The sequence below is a fragment of the Rhinolophus sinicus genome, chromosome 6 (genome assembly GCF_057876585.1).
Source record: "Rhinolophus sinicus isolate RSI-liver-muscle chromosome 6, RSI-T2T, whole genome shotgun sequence".
NCBI lineage: Eukaryota > Metazoa > Chordata > Mammalia > Chiroptera > Rhinolophidae > Rhinolophus > Rhinolophus sinicus.
The window spans coordinates 58,386,840-58,411,250 of NC_142506.1; the positions used below are offsets into that span (position 1 = coordinate 58,386,840).

The following is a 24,411-nucleotide window of genomic DNA, read 5'->3' on the forward strand; positions in this document are numbered from 1 at the left end:
ACAGGATTCTAGCCAATGCCACTAAATTCATTAGCCTCAGGCTCTAATGAGCTCACTAAGTCAGATGCCCAGTTACCACCATTTCAATGCCAAAAGCTATATTGACCTCTTTTTTTTTTTTTCTGTCACTTATCTTTCAAGTTGGTGTTCCACCCCAGGAATGCTCCTCTTAAATGACAAACATATTGCAGATCTTAGGCCACACTAGAATATGGAGAAAACAGTGATGTACTCGTAGACTTACTGCCACATACAGACTCTGAGACACCATTGTTTGGTAGACGGGTGTGAGGTACCCAAAGGCAAAGTGATCTGAAATTTCCTGGACTAACTATGTGGACTCATTTTTTCCAGTCACTTTATACTAAAGCCAAAAATGTTACCAGAGTTTCCTCAGGGTCTCTAATTGCCCTGGTGGCTTTGGTAATTGCTCTGGACTCTTTCCCCTAAAGTGTAAACAATAATGTGTCCTTTTAGATTTCCCACATCCTCTTGGTCCAAGTTCTCCTCAAATAAGTATGTAGAGGAGACAAAGACCCTGATAATTTGCATAATAGTGGGTTCTTTTCCACATAGTGTCAAGTGTTTTCGGTGTTTATTTTAATAACTTAATTTTCCTCCTACGAGACACCCGTTACTTAAGAAAGCAGAGAATTCACATTGATTTAGATTCACAAAAGAATGGAAAGGAATGTCTGAAATGTCTCATGGAACTGATAATATAGGTAAGATATTTCAAAGCCCCCAAACCCATCCATCCCCCGCCTTTAAACCCAAATGAACCTTTTCACCTAATTGCCATCTACTCTCAGAAATGCTACTTGGCTTACGGTACATATTCAGAGTCAAAGCTTCCTCCCACTGCATTGGCCCTTCTTAATACCATCCACATTTGATGAGAAACTTGTAGATGTGGCGAGGTGGTTCTTCAGCATTGCCTCACTGTCATTTTCTGCTGGATTAGTTGACAAGGGTCAACTTTGACCCTGGTGACAAAGAATACTTAACTTCCTACTTAGCCAAAAGTACTCAGCATTAACAAACTCTTGGCCAACGAGACCAGGCACCAAGCACCAGGCCTGGAGGCAAAAAAAGTTATGAATTTGGGCATCTGAAGAAGCTGAACTAGAAAGGGTAAAGAAGGAGTTCAGGTAAAAAAAGCAGGAAGCCCTTAAGTAGAAATGCCATTTCCTGCACCGCCTAGTAGCTCTGGGAATAAAAAGAAATGTCATTGGAATGATGGTACACATGACCCTTGGCAATGCAAGAGTTATTCTATTTATCTGCACAATGAATTATTAAAGTACAAAAAATTAGGTGCCTTTTGCTTCTCATTATCAAACCAACTTTAAAAATACCTACTCTTACGGACTGACTGCAGTAACAGCCCCAATTTAGTCACTCTTCCTCTGCCCATGCCCTTTGGCACTGCCCTCTCACACTGACTCTAGGCTTAGCCATATGACTTCTTTTGGCCCAGGGGACATTAGCAGATGTGATGCAAGCAGAGTCATGAAAACACTTGTACACGGAAACATATCTGCTTGCTGCTCTTGGAAGCAAGCTGCCACGGGAAGAAACCCAGGCTATCCTGCCACTTAAGAGACCACCTGAAGGAGAGCTGAGGCCCTCTGCTAACGATCAGGCAGTCCTCAGCTATTCTAACAGTTGACTGCAGAAGCATGAAGCATGATTGAACCCTAGCGGAGATCAGCCAAGCCTGTACTACCAAGATAGCCCAGCCTAAATTGCCGATTAGATAAATAATTTCTTATTGTTTTAAGACACTAAGTTTTGAGTTGGTTTGTTACACAGCAACAACGAACTGATGCATCTACAAAGTACCCAGACTGTACTATGCTCTTTAGGAAATACAGAAGACATTTAACGCACAATTATAGGTGAGAAGAAAAGGCAGAGATATACGCTATATGTCTGCACCTATTAATAAGGGAGAAAAGTTTGCCTTTAGTTGAATGCAACATGATAATATTAATATTAAGGTGTGAGGAATTTATACATAACCTGGAAATTATTATCTTTATGTAATTTCAGCACTTTGCATCTCATTTAGAATGAAAAGAAATGAGACTCCTGAGAATGCATAACAGGGGGAAAAAATATCAGGAACAATTATTTCGCATCCAAGAAAATTCTCTCTCTCTCTCTCTCTCTCTCTCTGGTTCAATTCATGCTTTGGAAAATGAGTCAGATCAGTTTTTCTTTTATCCAAATTGGTTTGCCCATTCCTTGAAATTACATATGATGACATAATCCTAGTCCAACTTGGCAAAAGAGAGAATTTGCAGCTCAAGTCTGGTTTCTCTTCAATTTTCATTTCCCCTGGGTCCCATTCGTATTTCTTACAGACACTTTCCCTTGTGACCCAATCTAATTTGATTCCCTACCACATCTCCTCTACCAAGAGCATCCAAAGCTATTTTGCAGAGATTCTATAAATAATGTTTTGACAGCATTTAAAAGATAATATTCAGTAAAAAAATAAATAATAATTTTTTAAAACATTTTTATTCCAAAAGGAAAAGGGGGTGGGAGTGGGAAAAAAGTTCTTTTCAGGACAGTATCTACAATTGTGCCTGGATATTACCAACCAATCTGAGTGATCTATTTTCCCAACTGACTTGACAGAACTGACCTGTTATTTTGGCTTTATACAGAAAGTCACAATGAGGTGAAAGAGGAAGGAAAAAACTGACCAATCAGAATGAAGCTCTAGCAATGAAAGCAGCCTCTTGAGAGCGCCGATATTTGATAAGAAACCAAAATGACAGAACTAAGGATCGTTACTCGGGTACCACTGCCATTTTATAAAGTTAGAGAAGGAGCTGGTGTTCCTCTTTGTAGAGAGGTCTGACATCTGGGAAATGACCGTTTTTTGACATTTAGATAACGAATTTCTAAACTTCTCCTTCATTCCCTTTCTGTCTCCTCCTGGGCCTATGTGTCTCTCCCTACTGGCCCCATGGCCTATTAGGCTCTTTTCACTTTAGTATTCAACTGATAAAATCTTGTGTTAGTTTGCCAGGCCTGCCATAACAAAGTGCTACAGACCAGATGGCTTCAACAACGGAAATTTATTTTCTCACAGTTCTGACGAGCAGAAGTCCAAGATCAAGGTTTCAATAGGGTTGATTTCTTCTGAAGGCCTCTCTTCTTGCTTCTAGATGACCATCTTCTCCATGTGTCTTCACATGGTCTTTCCTCTGTGTATGTCTATACCCTAATCTGCTCTTCTTATATGGACACCAGTCATATTGGATTAGGGCAACACTCATGGCCTCATTTTACCTCTTTGAAGACCTTATCTCCAAATACAGTCACATTCTGAGGTACTAGGGGTTAGGACTTCAATATGTGAATTGGGGTGGGGGGGCACAATTCAGTCCACAACACACTTTAAGGTTCTTTACCTCACAGACCTATTTACCTTTTACCTTTCACCTCACTTACCCAACATTAAATCAATGTCATCAGCTGTGCAGGAGGGTGAAGATACTTCCAGGTTAAATATACATATCAATCAATTTCAAGATGCATCTCAGTTTCACAAATGTCAAATGTAATAGAAAAAAATCATCTTAGAAAAATATGGTAATGGATGTCTTTGAAAACGAAGAAACTTCCACTAGATTGAAAGAACTGAGCCTCTAATGGCTACTACAATCAAAGTAAAACCATCATGGTCCATGAAAGAGGGATGGGGACATGATGCCCCACTTAGCGACCAATTTAGATCAATTAGCTGCACATTCTAAACACTCATAACATCACTGAGGTTTTCAGTGTACGTCGGACAGGGAGTGAGGAAGGGAGCACGGGAGCTGCTCACACTCTCACAGAGTATTTTTATTAAGAAATTGTACACCGTACCTTGACCACTGTATTGCTCACAGCTTTTTGTCACAAGGCCCTTCTTTTTGAATCCCTACAGCACTCTACTTTCCCTCTTAACTACTTAGTAGTTACATAAATATCAAACAGGCAGCCAATAATTGTTGACTAACTGATTTAGTACTATCATTTCAGGGATATTAACATGGGGGGCAATATTAGTGCCAAGTTGCCTCTATATTTATTTCTGAGGATGAGATAAACAGGTGTGTTTCCTCCCACTTCTTGTTGAAAGGAAAAGTGCCCTGAAATGATAGCCACCTCCCAGGGATAAATATCACATGAAAACTCAGTCTCTTTCAAATACTTCTCTTTCGACTTCAACACTTTACCCCAAAGTAAATGACGTTAATGTGTATGTTGAACACTAAACATTGAATAAATAGACACTGAACTCTAAATGCTTATCTTGACTGACTCCTCCAAGACTGTAAGAAGCCACCACCTTCCACTGCATTCTCTCCTTGAGGCACTTTTACTTATCCCCCCAATTCTGCCACAAATGCCACCTTACTGCTTGTTACCTTCAGAAATACGGCTAATGACTGAGGGCAAGTCAATATCAAAATCTATTTATGCTTTCCCACTCAGAGCATTTCCTTATTTCTGCAGCTTCTGTCTAAAATAACCCTTTTTGGAAATCATCTTAAAAGGGTATCACTCTTATTTTGATGTCTCTAACCACATAACCCATGCTGGGGCTGCCCCATAACTGTTTTTCTTTGGTGAACTGATCAAAAGTCCCCTGGCTAATTATATCATCTGGGAAGCAGGCGGAGGCACTGGAGGGGAGCAAGTGTCATTCATGCTTATTTGGCTTCAGCTACTATGTCACCACTGCGCAAAGAGGCTAATTCTTTGGATGTTGACCAAAAAGAAACAAGAGGGACAACCAACACCAGCAAGACAAACAGGCTGCTATTCTTGGATCCATAAAAATATACCTTTGGAAGTGGTTTCACGAGGAGAAAACATTTTTAACTCCCACCACGTTTGTCAGTCTAATGTCTTTTTGAATAAACAGTGCTCTGTTGGAACTGAAATGATACAGGAAGTTTTCCAGCTAAATGGCTTTTTTTGTTGTTGTTTGTTGTCCAAGTTATCTATCCCTGCGGATTATTGTCTGGTCACTTGCTCCTCCGGGTTTAAGGCAAAGACATAAATTGTGCCCATATCATCCCCTTATTTTTTAAGAGAAGGGGCACAAGGACAGCTCATGAGACATACAAGTGCTGGGAAACTTCTTAGTCTGAGTATTCTTTCTCAGGAGTCAGCTTTCTCCACCAGTGTCTCTATTCATGTGGGATATAATGTTATTTCATTTTCCTCTGGTCATCTTACATCCCTGGAGAGAGCTTGACTCATGATATAATTATATGCTTGGCCAGTTCCCAGTGAGAGTCACTCCGAACTGCCACCCGCTTGCCCCCTGCTGATCTCCCACTCCAAGGCCAAAAAGCACAGAACTGAGCCAGAAATAGTGTGACACATTTTGCAGAACCATTAATGATTAGGTTCTCGGAGGGCACTTTGCAATGGCTGTCCTCCTTCCTCCGAGGGGTAGGTGAGCGCTGGAGGTTAGTGATTCACTATAGAAGTAGCCCAATTTGTGGTCTCTGGGGCTGGTCAGCACAGCCTGCCTGGTTCATAAAGTAGCTCCTGGAGGACCTATTTTCAAATGTTTGGGAATTTAGGCTTATTTCACAGAAAATATAAACATTGCCATCAGATTGTTCAACACTTCTCTCAATAAATGATAAAACAAGTGTACACACAAAAATACTAAGGATATGGAAGACAAACAACATTATCAAACAAATTTACCTAATTGACTGTATAGAACACTACCCAACAACAGCACAATGAACTTTTTTTCCCAAGGGCATCCAGAACTTTTACCAAGATCAACCATATTTTAAGCCATAAGACAAATCTCAATAAACTTAAAAATATTCAAATCATACAAAGCATGTTCTCTGACCATCATGGAATTAAATTAAATATGAGTAACAGAAAGATCTTTGCAAAATATTGTAATATTTGGAAACTAAACAATGTACTTTTAAATAACACATGGGTCAAATGAGGAATCAATAGAAAATTAGGAAGCATTTTAAATGGAATAAAAATGAAAAGAAGACATATCAAAATTTTGTGGGGTCCAGCTAAAATAATACTTAAAGGAGAAATGCATAGCCTTAAATACTTCTATTAGAAAAGAAGAAAGTCTCAAATCAATGACCCTAACATCCACCTTAAGGGGCAAGAAAAAGAACAGCAAATACAAAATAACAACAACAACAATAATAATGCAGAAATCAATGAAATAGAAAACAGAAAAATAATATAGAAAACTAACTAAATCAAAAGTTGGTTCTTTGAGGAGATAAACAAATTTCATAAATATTTAGGAAAAAAGTGAGAAAATATCAACTACCAATATGAGAAATCAAACAGATATCACTATAGACCCTACAAGGTAATAAAAGAATATTCACTGATAAATACTAGCAAACAAGAAAACAGTTTTAAGATGGAAATTCTTTCTAAATTTATGACTGATACAAAATAATCACAGTCAAAATACCAGCAGGCAATTGTAAACAAATTGACAAGCTTATTCTAAAATTCAAATGGAGATTTAAAGGACCGAGACTAAGTAAAAGTTTTGAAACAAAAAGAACAAAGTTGGAATATTTACATTACCATATTTTGAGACTTAGTATAAATCTATAGTAATCAAGACAGTATCACATTTGCATCAACAGATAAATAGATTAAATAGAGAATTCAGAATTCATATTAATAATCTATTATAACACCATTATAAAAATTAACTCAAAATGGGTCATAGAAGTCGATGTAAAAGTCCAAACTATAAAACTTGCAGAAGAAAACAAAGAGAAAATCTTCATGACCTTGGATTTGGCAAATATTTTTAAAATAAGCATTTAAAAAATCATCTGTAAGGTATTTAGAATTTATAATGTATATAAGTTGAACTTCCTCAAAATTAAAAAAACATTGTTTTCCAAAAGAACTACTAAAATATAAAACTAGCCACAGATTGACAGACAAGATTTGTTAAGTCTTACATCCAATAAAGTACTGATATCTAGACTATACAAAGAACTCTTACAACTCAATACAATATATAGTCATATACTAGAAGAGAAAACATTAAAACATTTGTGCTGGTCAATTCTGCATATATGGATGATTTTTTTTTCTTTTTTAATATTTCTGTTTCTTCTGTGTTTTCTATTTTCTAAAGCTAGTATATGCTATTTTTAAAATCAGAACAACAAAAAGACTTCATTAAAAAATACTTGACAAAACAGCTGGTCTTCATAACAGTATGATTTGAGGGTCACCATCCAGAGAGAAGGGTGCCCAGGTTTCACTGGAGATGAACCAGGTAGGGTATTATTTTCAGAATAGCCTCCAGGGACACAGGATCCAGGGCAATAGATCAAAGTGAGAGGAATATTACTCAAGGCCGCATGAGGTGTGCCCTGGGGTGGAGAGCCAGAATTTTAGAGGAACTGAAGCTATAACAAAATAAACCATAAAAAAAAATTAAGGAATTAAAACAAAGAAGATGGAATCTGGGAGGCTTGGTAGTGGGGAAATATGTCACTTAAAGAGGCCACCCTAGGTTAAAATGGTAGCGGCCCCAAAGGCAAACTGAACTGAATACTCCATGTTTCTATAGCTTGAAACAATACACATGGAGGCTGGTAGTGGTATGTGTTGCCTGTCTGAAAGAAGGAAAGAGATTTATTCCCATGGGACACAAAAGAAGAAAGACAAAGATGTAGTTGCTAGCTTTTTGTGTTTCTGCCCTATCCCTGTACTAATTTTCTTTTTTTTTTTTAAAGAATAAAGCATATTTAGGGACTAGGTCCATCAATCAAGTATCCACTATATATAAGAATAGATGTGCAAATACTGTATTTAGAAGCAATTTACGTAAGAAGCCATATAAAACTTGGAGCCAAGGTGGCCGAACTGATTCCAAGATTCAGGTGACAAATTTCAACTCAAAGGTGATGAAAGAGAAAGCCTCTCCACGCCTACCGCACCTCCATACACAGACCACAGTACGGTTTTGGCTGAGACGGCACATGCTTTTGCACAGCCTGGTTCTCTAACCAGAACCTTCTTCGCTCCCCTCTTCTTCTAGTTAATTCCTGCTCAGACCCCAGGCTCAGCTCTACTGTCACATCCCACACCTTCCTGTGCAGGCTAAATGCATGGTGAAGGGCCATGCCATCTAGTTCACTTTCACAGAATTTGCCTTACTTGCAATTCACATTTCTTTAGGAAGACTTAAGTCAGTTTCCTCTGTGGATTACAAATTCCATTGTATTCCTGGTACCTAATATAGTGTCTAAAATTTCCAAAAAAACTGCCAGAACAATAACAAAAGAATTTTCAATGAATGAGTGAAGACAGAGAAGAAGACTATGATTTACCTGTTGTGCAGGAATGGAAGTTACCAGGAGCAGTAGTGATGGCCGATCACCAACCTCAAGCAGCTGACAGGCAAGGCACTGCTAAGCAAAAGAAGAGGATGGAACATTAGGGGCATCCTAGACTCTACAGATAAATCACCAAGTCACAAAAAGTGCATAGAGCAACTTAGTACACACAACCCGAGATCTCTGTTGGCAAAGACTATTGGCCCTGTAATCAAATGAATCTTGCCCATAGTGTGAAATGGAAATCGACTTATCATTGAGTGGCTTCTGCTGTCTTCTTAGTCTCACTCCTCATCCCCTTTTCACCCAGTGTCCCCATAGGTTTTCTGTCCTTACTCAAAACCCTCAGTGTTATGGCAACTCATTCTGTCAAATGAAGGGATGGGATTTCTCAGGCTCTTTGCACTGTAGAGTAAGAGGCTCCAAGAACTCATCACAGAAGTCCCATAAAGATGGCCCGAGGAATACTTGCCAATAAGCTCTGCATCTGCTTATCCCACCGGAGCCAAGCCCCTCACACATAAGTGTTTGTGTTGGATTCTATAGGGACTATTTCTGAAATCTTATCTTGTTGGTGTGGGTTCTTGAAAGAGAAAGCAAAAAAGAAAGGAAATGAAGGAGAAGGAAGAGAAGAAAAGAGCTAAATCGGCTAAATTATGCATTGCCTTGGTTCTTCTCTACGTTAGTCACTAAGGGTAGGAAGTGATGATGATGATGATGGTAATTACCATGAGGAAGAGAAAAATGAGGGACAGGAGATGGAAGACAAGAGGCATCAATCTGCAAAAGCACTTCACCTGTAGTGCTATCTCCAGGCTACTTACCAGGTACTGCGGGCAAAGTCTTAGTCAAACACTGAGTAAGTGGTGTCATCATCATGACAAATCGCACATGAAAGTCACGAAACTCTGCTGCTTGAGAAAAATGCTACAGGGATGTGTCGCTAAGTCCTTCCCGAACCAGATCCTCCCCTTTCTGACTTCAGGATGCTCCTGCTATCCTGTGGCCCAGAACCAAACCTTGCTCTAAGGATACACCAAGGATGACTTTTCCCACTCCCCTCTATAACTGGAAGCTGAACTTTTGGGGAACCACCTGGAAGATTCAATTCGTTTAGACAAGCATATGAATTTCCATTACCCAGAAATAGATTAAAACTGAAGCCAAAGGTGTTAGTAACTGTGGGTGTTTTCACCCTGTGGTAAATTAAGCTTAAACCAAGACTTGGATCCAAAGATACCTTTTAGTCCTTCCACTAAAAACTAAAGATTCAACCTGGTTGAAGCAGCCTAACTTGCTTTACTAATACTTTCTTCTTGCATAATCTCTGATGTTGAAAACCCTGCAGATAAATGACAAGACACTGAAAGAAATATGGGAAAAGCCCACAGAGGCAAGAGATCCATGTCATAACTCGTCAGTCCCGGGCTCCAAATTAACTCCCTTGAAAGGAAACAGCTTTTCAGAATACAGAAAATAGGCTATTTACCCTCCAAATTTATTTTGTTTTTATTGACTTGAACATGGAAGCCAAAAAAAAAAAGTAACCACCTAAATTTTTAACTCTGGGGATCTATGTTGCATCAGTTTTAGGTACTTTGCCTCGTGTACCAGTATCAATGGAGAAAACCAGCCATAAGAGGGAAAATGAAAACACATTAAAACAAGAAAATATCTCTTTGCAAGCAATCTCTTTACTTGGTAGAAGCCACAACTTTATGACTTTTTCAGCAGAGACACAAGTGTATTTTTTAATTCTCTTGTTCCTTTGGGGCATTAAAGACACACCATAAAGCAGTGGGCTGTCAATCAGTCATGAAAAACTTAATGGATGGTGACATACATGACAGTGATATGATCTATAGCCACGTTTTAAAACCATAGACTAATTTTTAATTCTCCAAACTTCCCATAACAAAAAGCTTTTTGAAAAACAAGGGAAGAGTCAACATCTTAGAAAGAAAAGGGAATACTTTGTGTTGGTTTCCAGCTCCCAATTTTGTACAAGCATAATGTTGCATACAAATCTGTATTTGTGAGACAGCCTCATCTACCAGTTAATCAAAGCCCTGGAAATTCAAGGAAACATGTGTTTATGGAAATCTGGCATTTCTGTAAAGTTTTGAATGAGGGCTAAATAGAGCAGTTCATCTCATTTCGAAACTAATGATTCCTGCCAAGTGGTTTTCCAAAGCTGGGTCTTCTGGCTCAGTCAGCATTTAGGAATTCATTTATGAGTTGGGTTAGTCGGAGACTCTGGAATTCAAATTTATGTCTGCAACCCACGAGTTTGCTCCTGATAGGTCTCTGAAAAGAGATTGTAATCAATTTACCAAACCCAGACTTCAGGAAATTTTCATATCCCAAAAAGAAGTTCTGGTTTGGAGTTTTGTCTACTTTCTGAATCAGCTCCCTGCCCCCTCGCTCCATGCGAAGAGCTGAGTCGGCTGTGGAGCGTGTTTAATTGGCTATGGCACTTTCCCTATGGCCCAACCCTCCACTCAAAGCAGCCTGACTAGGTGCCCTGGAATTCACCTCCCTTCATAGACTTGCCAGAGGTTTATAAAATGTCAGAATATATGTGTGGTTTGTCACCTCGGACAGTTTCTGAGCTATCCGTCTGCTTCTTGACGCAAGTAGCAAAAACTCTGATAATTATTCGTCCAATTTGTTTGAAAGATTTATCTGCCCAGAAATATTCTAGGAAATCAGAATATGGGTTTGGGGTGTGTGTGTGTGTGTGTGTGTGTGTGTGTGTGTGTGTGTCCCTTAGTCTTATAAACCTACACTGTACTTTCTCTCACGGCAAGGAGTAAGCATTGAGCAGTCTTTCAATGGAACCATAAATTTACTGCTTTTTAAAAACTTTTCTTTGAAGAAGTCATCAAATAAATTAGCAAAGCTGGAAATGTGCCTCTAGTTTGTGTTGGCTTTGGGTTTTAGGGAGTTACTTAATAAACAAAAGTCAATGAATTGAAACAGTAACAAAGTAATTTCAATGATTAATCAAGTGTTAAAACTAGTTTAACCTCTCCTGTTTTACAAACTCTATATCACCCTGACTAAACTAATAGAGGAATAAGACACCCATCTGGAAATCTCATCTGTAATATTAGATTGGGAATCTAAAATTCAGCCAAATAGTGTGGCTTGTAGGGATATCCTGTCGGATAATAAATTGCATTAATCTTACTTAAATTTTCCATCTAAATCATGTCCTGAGGCCACATTGCTCTGAGGAAACTATGCCTTACTTTAAATGCATTGTGCTACTGAAAACGATATTAAAAGAAGAGGGAAAAGGAACTTTTATTATTATTTTTTTCTCCTGACTAGGTTTTCCAACATTAAAAACTCCACGTGAAACCTTCTGACTCTTCTGGAAGAACCAAGGCTGGCGGAAGTCAGCACTTGCTCTTTACAATCACCAACAGAGAACAATGTCAGTTCCAGGACCCTTTCAGGAACTTTTCTCTATTTCTTCCCCATCTGTGAACTCTGAGCCATGGTGGCTTATCATAAACTTTCTGATTTTTATTTTTTGTTCGGGAGGGGTGAGGTGGGGGGAAGATATCATTTTCTCAGCCTCTTTTTGACTTTCATACACACAAAACTATAACCATTGTCTTTCCTGAAGATTCCACTGTGGCCTCATTATTCCTTTCATGTTTTAATAGAAAACTTTTAAATCTGCTTCAATTTTTCAACCATTAAAAAAAATGGCCAGGAGGAGAGAAAATATCGTTGTGGCTTTCGGAGAGCTGCAAGAAGGGATTGTGCTGGCACCAAATCTCCTCCAGGCTCTGTGCCTCTGTCTGCCACCTACTACACACTGTAAATATTAAGTGAACTAAAAGGTGTTAGAATAATGTTGACTCAAAGTTCAACCCACACGCCTGCTTGGAAATGCTGAGTCATTTCTGCTGGTTGTAGTATCTGCTCTGTCAGCATTCCTGGTAGAAGGGATTCTTGGGAAAAAGCCCCACCAATTCCCTACACTCAGTAAAACAGACGAGCAGGGCAAATGGACAGGGAGCCATCTGTGGAATGATGTCTTCCAGAGACACAGCATTCCACAGCCCTTCACCTCCATTTCCAGAGTGGCCTTCACAGCACCTTCTAGGGCAGGCCCCACTGTCACCATCTGCCTGCAGTACTGGATGGAGCCAGGACCAGAGTGGAGCCTCCACTCCCCTGACTATCAAACGACCAGTAGGTAGAATAAAGTAACTTCACTGCCAGTCTTCTTTTAGAATGGATGCCAGACAGGTCCCCCAAATCAGCCTGTCAAACCCTCGGGTAGTTAGAGGCAGCGGTCATCAAAGCCAGAACACTCACAGTTACTCCAGACTCCTTCCCCTCTCTATTCCTCCATGTCCTCACGTGAGAATGAATCTTATGCCTCCTTTAATACTCACCTGTGCTCTCCCACCTCACCTTCTCCCCACCCTCCATGCTCCCACAGCACCCTGGCACCGCTCTAGCCCAGCACTTATCACAGCTTAGTGAAATAATCTATGTGTGGCTTCTCTCTGACTGAGATCCCTAAGGGCAGGACCACTCCTTGCTCAGTTAGCACTGCCTTCCAACCCCTAATCCAGTGCCCTGCTGACAGCACACGCACAATAATAAATGTCTGTCGAACTGAGCCCAGATTCTGCTTCTGTTTTAGTGTCTGACCCAAAACTCTTTGGTGATTCAGACAGAGTGTAATGATTTTTTTTCCCCCTGAGGGAATTTTAGCTGGTCTGCTTATCTAATGGTTTCATTTCCCTTCCATTTCCCACAAGTTATTGCTCCTTCCTCCTTAACTTCCCATATGAGCCACCCCAGGCAAACTAGAACATCCTCTCTACTCCTTTTCGTTAACAATACTCTCTAGCCCTTCCATTCACTAGTCCAGAGCTTCTGTCCCTCAAAGGTTTTCTTGCTAACCTCGCCTAACTGCTCCCCACCCACACACAGCCCAACCATTCTGTCCATCTTTGAGTTCAGCTCTGTTTGGTTACGTGCTTGGTTCTGGGCTCCTACCATCTGAGCACCTTCAGTGCTTTGTCCCGTTATGTTAGATTGTGTACTCTGTAAAGGCAGGGATGTCAGTGCAGCTGAGTCTTCTCAGAAAGCACACCCTGGAGGCACTGGCTCACCCCTCAAGTGTCTAGGGCTGACTCCAGAGAACAATATACTGTTTTGAGTCCCTGAAAACTCCTGGGTCTAGTGTGGCAAAGCTGTGTTAGATGTGAATGGTTTAAAATGGAAATATCACAGACCACCAACATGGAAGCAGCAAGCTGCTCAGTTATCACAAGGTCTTGCCAGTAGAGGATTACTCAGAGCCTATTGTCCGTTACTCTGTTTCAACAAGCTACTCTCATAACATTCTTTGAGGTCAGATGCTCCCACTGAAATGAATAATGGCATATTTTATGGTAAAGAGTGAACTGAAAAAGAGCGGTGTCATTATTGCTGTAAGTACCCACAAAAGATGTTTATTATCATACACGGACACAGCCACAAACACACAACTCATTGCTAATAAACTCATTTATTTCCACGTAAAGTTACACAATCTTGTGCAATCCAGCAGAGGGCTGAAAAATGTCAGAAATTCAGACCGAGATTATTTGTCAACAAAACCAACCCATTTCACCAGTTTCAGCAAAACCATTGCTGCAAGCATCAGCCTTTTTTTTTTTTTTTTTTCCATAGAAGAAAATGGTTACACACAACTTTAAATAGAAAGGACAGATGCTCACAATAATATAGACAAAAGAAACATAACAGTTGAGGCAATATTCAGAGGAAACTGCAAGGTTGTGAGGTGGAGAAAGAGGACGCCATTTTGTTACCTGAACTGTCCAGACCATCATTTTGTCTGTTATAAAAAAAAAAAAGGAAGAAAAAAAGGGGATACTTTCTCACTTATTACAAAACTGTTTTTTTGTTGTTGTTTTTTAAGAAATCTAAGATTTCTTTAATGTCCTACATACATTCACTGTGGGCCTACTGTATAACAGACACTGTTAGTTGCTTGGCACGTAAAAATAAATAAAGCTGAGCTCACAGATTAATGGAAGAAAGAAACACAGACACAGATCATGATAATACAAGATGACTGGTTATGATAAAGATATGTCATTGGGAATTATAAGCTTAGAAAAGAGGCATTTCTAGTTTGCCTCTGGCAAACTTTTACTCAAGTCACAGCCTGCCTTCCTAATTTGTTTTTCTTACAATAGTCCTTGTAGATCTTGAAAGTAAATACCTGAAACTATTTGAGGGGAAAAGCATATATATGAAAAGCAAATAATTGTTGCCATGACTCAAGGAGAAGAAACAAGGTCATTCAGAGGAAAGAGACCGTGAAATAAAGCCAGAGAAATTTGGGAAATGAGAACACCCTTGGGGCTGTCATTTCACTTGTGGTAATGAGAATTCAAGAATCAATATAGAGAGAGCTGTGTCAGACTTGACTGAAACAAGGTCTGTGACAGGAAATAGAAGCAGCCTGTCAACTTGATCCTCTCCTTTCCCCACACTCAACTGTATTTTTCCTTTTCCATTCGCTTCTGCCCCTTGTAATAACCTAGTGGTCTTCGGGCTACTCAGGAAGAAAATTTTGCATTTCCTATTCTTTCAAAGTTCAAACTTCGTTGGGAGGGTCAAGGCCAGAAGGTGTAAGAATCCATGTGAAATGGAGGTGAGGGCCCTAGAAGGTGAGAACCAGGAAAGACCATAGCTGACTAAAAAGCTATCGGTGAGGAGACGCTGGATAGTCCAAGGCAAGGAACAGCATGAATAAAAAGACTTGGAAACCAAAATTAGCAAAGCTCAGAAGACTTTAAAAAGTTGGAATTGAGTCCTGTAAAAGCGTACTTCCCGTTAGGGACAAGTAGAAATTGCCGTTGTTAAATCAGATGGGGGCAGATTAAGAAGAATCCAGAAAGGAGCCAAAGGGATGGGGCATGCAGATCTTAGACCCCAGTTATAATAATAACCAGTCTGCAGAACTGATCAGAATGGCTGAGGACATGTTCAAATCTGGACATTCATATTTCTGAAAACTGGGTTATGGTCAGATCCAGTATTTTCCACTATCAGCCTAAGTAAAAGCATTTATATGTATTAAATATTTTCCAATAAGTGAGAAAGAAGATATCTAAGACTCTTCGAGGTACAAATATGGTTTCCCCAATGTTTCTACTTCTTTCAGACATTTAAAGGACTGAGTTTGAAGACTTTGCGAGCCAGCTGTTTTTAGGATTCTCTGTTGCTGGCTGTATATAACTTTTTTCTTCCCAGACTGTCAAACACAATCTTTAACTCTTTGCATTGCATTGATGTATTCAGAATGGTGTAGTATCAGAGTAGTGTGGTGAGGATCCAGGAAGCAAGATTCTTTTCTGCTCCCTGCTACTGGCCATGTCACATAGAAAAGTCACCATGTCTCTGAATTGGGCTCCTTCTTTGCAAAATGAAAGGATTAAGCTAGCGACCATTCTGTCTCTTCCAGACCTAAAACTCCATCATACACGGTGCCATAGAAGATTGAACTAAATCTTTCCAGCCCCAGATTCTATTGCAGAAGTTACATTTTAATAAATCCTGCTATCAACATGTTTACTTGTCATGTGTCTCATGCACATAAAATTAGAGTGCAGACTATGCCCTCAACAAATTTGGTCTTTTAAAGCTTCCCAGATGTTTAGATTCCAAATAAACAGTAGTAGGTAGTTTAAAAATGACAGCAGAAACTCATCACTCTAGGGGAAAAGGCTGAGCTTCCTAAACCACAGGCTGGGGAGAGAGAGCCCTCTTCAAATGCCTCTGGCAATGCGGTCCCAGCCCAGACAGCACAGCGAGGGTCTGTGAGAGCTCTGTGCATATCAGAGGGTGATCAGGGCTGGCCTCCGCCCAAAGGAGGTAGATAAGCTCAAGATATATGATCTGCTGTCCTGCCAGGAGCAATTTGCTTGACAGACCTCCTGCTTATAAAATACGAAGGCATTCTTTTCAGTATTAAAAAGTTTTGGTCTCTGTAAATGACCTATATCTGGAGTGGGGAAAGGAAAATAAAATTAAAAAATACATTGAACAATTTCTTTTTTAAAAGGACTAGGTAGATAGTGAACCTCGTTTGTAGATTTTCCAGTTGAAGGAAATGAAAATCCGTCCTAGGTTTCAGATTCTGGTCGTGGCGTGGAGGAGACGATTGATTTTTAACGGGATCAAAACAATCTTTCAAAAATACACACGTTTTCAATGTTCTAAAAGGCATCAATAGTCCTACTCTTCCTTGATCCTCATAACAACTCGACAAGGTCAGCAGGGAAGGTGTCAATCCCATTTTACAGATGAGGGAATAAATTCAAAAATCTTAGGGACTTCGTCTAGACTTTACCACTGATAAATGGAAATAAGAGACTTGATGCAAGTTCAGTTTGTCAGTGACTTTCCATGGTACTCTGTGGCCCTTCTACACCTCAACTTTTGGTTTTCCTTTTTTTTTTTTGACTTGTAAGATAATTTTGCTGTCGTTTATCTTCAACTGATGTTACTGTGATAGTTCTCCCCAAATTAATAAGCAAGCTTAACCCACTGACAAAATGCCCACAGAAAGTTTTTTCTAATGTGTTTTTTAATCTATTTTCAAGTAATTTGGAAAAATAAACAAGTTAGACCAGCTAATTTTAAAATGGGGGTAATAATTGGGGAAATAGCATTAAATGTTATTAAAATATTATTTTTATAATAAATAAGAATGATACTGATGCAAGATTAGGCAGAAAGATGGAATATAAAATTGATGTTTCAGAAACCGGCCTTACTATAAGTAAATATTAAATATATGAAAACTGGGACCTCACAAATTAATGGAGAATGGGAGCAGTATTCTACAATTGATGTTAGGATAAATGGTTATATGTAAATCCTTAAATTATATTTCTATGTTGAACTAAAGATCAAACAGAATAAAGACTTAAGTACTAAAAAAATTAAAGTAAAGAAATCAAAAGAAAATATAGGTAAATATTTATTCAATCTGAATGGTGAAGAAATTGCTAAGCTTAAATTCAATGGAAGAAATTACAAAGGGAAAAGATAATTAAAGATAACTCTAATAAATTTAAATAAATATAACTTTAATAATTTTAATTTCCACATGTCACAAAAACCTGTTAACCAATTTACAAAAAGAGTACGCTGGGTGAAATATTTGCATCGAGTATGAGAGACTAAGTTATATATTCTCATAGATATAGAACTCAATGAAACCAATATCAAACTCTAAAAATTCAATAGATAGGCAAAACATATGAGGAGATAATTCATAGAAAAGGAAATGCAGATGAAGAATTAACAAAAGGTTCAACCTCACTAGTACTCTCAAGGCAAATTAAAATGATAGACTACTTTTCGCCTGTCAAATGAGTAGTTTTAAAAATTGTAACTCTTGATGTAGAAAAGTTGCTGTGAGGTAGCGCATTAAGATTCTACACTATTCAAAGGTGTACTGGGACCATCCCACTGCAAAGCAATTTGACTTTATGTTTGTCAAGTTCTTCCACTGGTCATGCCCTTGACTTCAGGAATCTCCCTAATAATTACCCCTATGACCAAACACTTGTAGGTGGGGACATCTCCTGAAGCAGTGTTTATAATAGAAGGAAAATGTGAAAAAATACTCAAGTGTCTAAAGTTGTGGAATGTTCAGGAAAATGATGAACTATTATATATATATACCTATTGAAAGTATAGCAAAGAGTTTTTATTACACGAGGAAACACTTTCGACATGATGTTCACTGAAAAAAAAATTCAAGGAACAAAATCTATATATGAGTTCAACAATTGGTTTAAATGCCTAAAACATAAAGAATGTATATAGATATATAGATATAGATATAAAGATACAGATATATGGATATAGATATATAGAGATATAAGGGATATATGTATATCACAACTTTAGACACGAGTGTTTTTTCACGTTTTCCTTCTATTATAAATATATAGCTATAGATATACAGAGATACAGAGCTAGATCTATATCTCACATATAGAGCTTTATCTATATCTCTGTATATCTCTATATATCTATATCTACTTATATACATATATATAAATAGATATAGATATATAGAGGTATGTATATAAAAAATACACACACACACACACACACACACACACACACACACACCCCTCTGTTGACCCACCATCCATAGGGCTTACCCTTGAATTTATTTTCCAGGAGTGAGCATGGATTATACTAATCCATCGATTCCCCATTATCCATTTCCCTTGTAACATTACAAGATGAATGGCCTGCCTCTAGATGCTAGCTGTAGCCATGCAACAGAACACAGCGCACTGAATCCCAAACCTTTAACATTAGTAGACCACTCTGACCAACTGATGTAAAGAATGTACCTATAATAATGAAATGACACTCATTTCACCACGATACCAGTTCTAAACGCACTGGCAGCACAGATATATACTGGTCAATGGTTTGTGTCTAAGGGACAAAAATTTATAATTTCATTTCCCTCTTAGTTTCAAATATTCAATTACATGGTCAAAAATTATAACCTAATTACATTTCTACTAATCAAGTTTCAATCACAGAGTAATCTGTGTTGATCATGGAAATGGAGACAGTGTATAGAATGAATATTTTAAAAATCCAAGTTTGTTTTTCTTCACTACTCTAGTTGATTAGAACTCCAATTTATCACCTGAATGAAAAAATAAGTCAGTGTTAGCTTTTTCTGATATTTAGCTGAACGTTTTTACTATCATCTGGTAGTAACATTATATATATATCTCCAAGTAGGGTTTCCAGCCGGGAATTCCTGCCCGTTTTCAGGAATTTATTTTTATTTCCATTCCCGAATCCCAAGAAAAGTTGGTCGGAAAATCGGGAAAATTGGCTCCTTGAACCCAGGTGATTGGTAGTATCGGCCATCACTTTGTGGAAACGATTTATCATGGAGAACAGAAAACAGTTTATAACTCGGGATTCAGGAATGGAAAAGCGAAAAATATTCCTGAGAACGGGCGGGAATTCCCACCTGGAAACCCTATCTCCAAGGTATGTGTCACATAGGGTCAGATGGTGTTAGGAGTGGACTGAACCTGGCCCAGACCATCTTGGCAGAGCCAATTCTGCTCACCTCTTTCCAACTCTGTGATCAGTGACATGACATTGACAGTTTGAAATTAGCCACTAGGGAAGGTAATACAGAGAAATCACCAAATGCTGCAAATCCAGACTGTTTGTTCCAAAGAGTAGGCTTACCAGCACACCACTCCATAGTAGGCACTTAAAAAATATTTGTTATATGAACAAATGAATTAATTAATAAACTGAATCTGGTTTTCATTGTCATTAATCGTAGGTAGATCCGTTAGGAAAAAAGGCAAACATCAGAGAAAGACTATACCATTTACTGAATTTTCAAGACAAGCTGCTCTAAAGTAAAAATTTGAGTTCTCTGAGGAAATAGTCAAGAACTATTAGATTCTAATTTCTTAATTTTTCATCTAAATGGGTGGACAAAACCACGCTCCTTTTGAATTTAAGGATCCAGGAATACAAGCATAAAATGTTTGTGAATCCAAACCAATGGCTTATATGATGGAAAAAATAACACCACTTCTCGCCCTATATAGCTGTGATTGTAAAAAGCTTTCTCCTCATGGGGAATCAGTCAAGAACCACAAATATTTATCACCTTTTCTAGGTTCTTAAGAGTCCTAAAATTTGATCTCAGAGAATGTTAGAGTAACATAAACTTTTTTTTGCAAAACCAAATAAATGGCTGCCACGTGATAGTTTCTCGGTGTCCAGATGATTGGATGGTTAATCCCAGGGCAATAACTAACCAGTTTCCTGCAGTGTAACAAAGTTTTGGCCGTCAGACTTGTACAGCAGGCTCGAGTTTAATACACTTATTAGAAACCAGGCATTATCAATCATTATCTAATAATCTGTTACTAGAAATTTTTATGTTCCCTCTGAAAGTATAAGACAATCCTAAGTGATCAGATCAAGTGACTCGAAATATTTCTGGGCAGAAAAATAAGTTAAATAAGAAGTCTAAGATCTCTTAAAGTTTTAGCCTCACAACGAGACATTATACACAAAATAAGTCAACCACGACACAGACCAGGTGGCCAGTGAGGTGGCCAGTCAGATGGCCTGGGCCCAGCTTCCTCATTCTTCAGCTGGTGCCCCCTGAAATACGTGGTGGAGCTGTGTGCCCTTCAGATACAGTTAAGTCACTTCAACTCTTTGGCCTCGGTGTCTAGAAACTTGGGATCGCTGAGCCCTCTCCAATTTATGTCAAGAACGGTAACAACAACAATTGCTCCTAATAAATTGACCACCTGCATTGTGCCCAATAGAATGCTAAGTATGGATCATAACCAAATGTCTCTAGTGCTCAGACGTGGTAAATATTAGTGTTTTAATCTGTATATGAAAAAACTAAAGTTCGGGAATTTTAAGTAATCTGTGCCAGGTCCCATAACCGATAATTATTGGAGCTAAAATTTCTCCCTAGTACTGCTTGACTCTTACTCTAAAGCCAAGATGATGCAGTCTCTAATTTACAGAGTCACTGTAAGGAATGAGTAAGACCAGGATTGAGAAAGCACTTTTAAAATTACAAATGGCTCCATGACCGTGTTCAACCATAAAGCAACCCTTGTTAATAACACAGAAAAAGACTGGATATTTGCTGTATAACTAACATAAGACAGCCAGTTGTTTTTTTCTATTCCACTCAATCAGCTCCAGTCACTAGGCAATATATTACTTGAATAAAAACTAAGTCATAGAATCTTAGCTTTCTCTGATCTCATACACAATCAAATGATAAACCGTATTGCCGATCCCAATTGGCTCTGTCATGCTTTTAATAAGCATTTATGGAGTGTTCGCTGAATCCCAGAGTAATTACTGAATTGTTCTGACTTTCCATTAGAGCACTCAGCCCTAGTCAAATGGATTCGCAGCAGAAGAATTCATCATTTCAGTCCATGTGGCTCATGACCTCTAGCACACTAGTGAGTTCTAATTTTTTAAAATAGTGATGTCTTAGAAACTACTTCCTCTCCTAAAAGTCTATATATTCAAGATTTTATTTGAGAAATCATGAAATAATGGGACAAAAACTATCATAAACTATGTTCCTCCTTGCCAAGAACACACAATGGGAAAACGGAGAGTCTCCAATAAATGGTGCTAGTAAAACTGGATCTCCACAGGCAGAAGAATGAAACTGGACCCTTATTTCACACCCTACACAAAAATCAAATCAGATGGATTGAAGACTTACATGTAAAACCTGAAACTGTAAAACTACTAGAAAGAAAACATAAGAAGAAACTTCTTGGCATCGGTCTAGGCAAGGATTTTTTGGTCATGACCTCAAAAGCACAGGCAAGAAAAGCAAAAATAGACAAATGGGACTGCATCAAACTGAAAAGCTTCTATATAGCAAAGGAAACAATCAACAGAGTGAAGAGACAACAGAATGGGAGAAAATCTTTTCAAACCATGTATCTGATAGGAGGTTAATATCCAAAACATATGAGGGACTCAAACAACTCAATAGCAAGAAACTAAATAAACCAATTTAAAAAGTGGGCAGAGGACCTGAACAAACATTTTTCAAAAGAAGACATATGAATGGCCAACAAGTACATGGGAAAGTGCTCAATGTTACTGATCACCAAGAAAATGCAAATAAAAATCACAATGAACTATCATCTCTACCATCAAAAAGATAAAAGTTAAGGGTTGGTGAGGATGTGGAGAAAAAGGAACGCTTGTGCACTACTGATGGGAATATAAATGGGCATAGCCATTATGAAAAACAGTATGGAGTTTCCTCAAAAAATTAAAAATAGAACTATTCACTTCTGAATATTTATATGAAGGAAACAAAATGACTAACTCGAAAAGATATTTGCACCCTCGTGTTCACGGCAGTATCATTTACAATAGCCAAGACATGGAAACAACCTAAGTTTCTACTGATGGATGAATAAAGAAAATTTTTAAACTAGGACTACCATATGATCTAGCAATCACATTTCTGGGTGTATAGTCAAAGGAAATAAAAACAGGGTGTCGAAGAGATATCTGTACCCTATGTTCACTGCAGCTTCAATCACTATAGTCAAGATATAAAAACAACTTCAGTGTTCATTGATAAAAAAGAAAATGTAAGCTAGAAAGACAGGTAGATAGATTATAGACAGATAGATACATAGATGGATGGATGGATGGATGGATGGATGGATGGATGGATGGATGGATGGATGGATAGGTAGGTAGGTAGGTAGGTAGGTAGGTAGGTAGGTAGGTAGGTAGGTAGGTAGGTAGATAGATAGATAGGTAGATAGATAGATAGATAGATAGATAGATAGATAGATAGATAGATAGATAGATAGATAGATAGATAGATAGATAGACAATGGAATATTATTCAACCTTAAAAAACATATCCTGGGCCGGCCCGGTGGCTCAGGCGGTTAGAGCTCCATGCTCCTAACTCCGAAGGCTGCCGGTTCGATTCCCACATGGGCCAGTGGGCTCTCAACCACAAGGTTGCCAGTTCAATTCCTCGAGTCCCGCAAGGGATGGTGGGCTCTGCCCCCTGCAACTAAGATTGAACACGGCACCTTGAGCTGAGCTGCCTCCCGGATGGCTCAGTTGTTGGTTGGAGCATGGGCTCTCAACCACAAGGTTGCCAGTTCAATTCCTCGAGTCCCGCAAGGGATGGTGGGCAGCGCCCCCTGCAACTAAAATTGAACACGGCACCTTGAGCTGAGCTGCCGCTGAGCTCCCGGATGGCTCAGTTGGTTGGAGTGCGTCCTCTCAACCACAAGGTTGCCGGTTCGACTCCCGCAAGGGATGGTGGGCTGTGCCCCCTGCAACTAGCAACGGCAACTGGACCTGGAGCTGAGCTGCGCCCTCCGCAACTAAGACTGAAAGAACAACAACTTGAAGCTGAACAGAACCCTCCACAACTAAGATTGAAAGGACAACAATTTGACCATTGTTCCCCAATAAAGTCCTGTTCCCCTTCCCCAATAAAAAAAAAAAAAAAAAATCTTTAAAAAAAAAAAACATATCCTGCCATTTGTGACAACATGGATAAACCTGGAGGACATTATGCTATGTGAAAAAAGCCAGAGACAGAAAGGCAAATACTGCATGATCTCACTTTTAGGTGGAATCTGAAATAGCCAAACTCATAGAAGCAGAATAGAATGGTGGTTACAAAGGACTTGGGGGGTGGAGGAAATGAAGAAATGTTGATCAAACTTATCTTTATTGATTTTGGTTAAAGTTTCAGTGATGCAGAATGAACAAATTCTGGAAATCTAATACGCAGCATGGTGAGTATAGTTAATAATATCATATTGTGTACTTGAAATTTGCTAAGCGAGTAGATCTTAATTTCTCTCATATATATACATATATATATGTATATGCATATATACGGTAACTATGTGAGGTGACGGAAATTTTAATTAGCTTGATTGGTAATTACACTGCATACATATATTAAGACATCATGCGTACACCTCACATGTACATATATTTGTCAATTATATCTCACTAAATCTAGAAAAAAAATCGAGCATCTCCTATGTACTATGTTATGAATTTAACATGTATTTTGACAAATCCTGTAACAATCCTGTAAGATCAATATGATTATATGCTAAGATTGGGAGGTGTTGAAAACCATAGTATTTTAACATGTTAAAACAACAACATGGCTGGGAACCACAGGCGTACTAAAACAGTGACTAATCAGCTGAAATGAAAGAAAAAACTGAAAAAGTGCTGTGACTCAACAGAACGAATTTCATATTGCACTGCCATGTTTCAATTCCCAGCTGCCTGCAAACAGAGGTTTTGTCCATCCTCTAGCCTCTGCCCATGTGCCAAAATTTGGTGCATTTTATCTGATTGCATTTCATATATACCA

General features: G+C 38.6%; 1 long non-coding RNA gene across 1 annotated transcript in view; it reads right to left on the minus strand.

Annotated features, from left to right (window-relative positions):
- Nucleotides 1–24,411, minus strand: part of LOC141567926 (uncharacterized) — a 233,282-nt gene that overhangs the window by 190,231 nt on the left and 18,640 nt on the right. The window contains exon 3 of the long non-coding RNA XR_016021636.1: nucleotides 8,391–8,471. This is a non-coding gene — a long non-coding RNA (uncharacterized LOC141567926). The remainder of the gene's footprint in view (nucleotides 1–8,390; nucleotides 8,472–24,411) is intronic.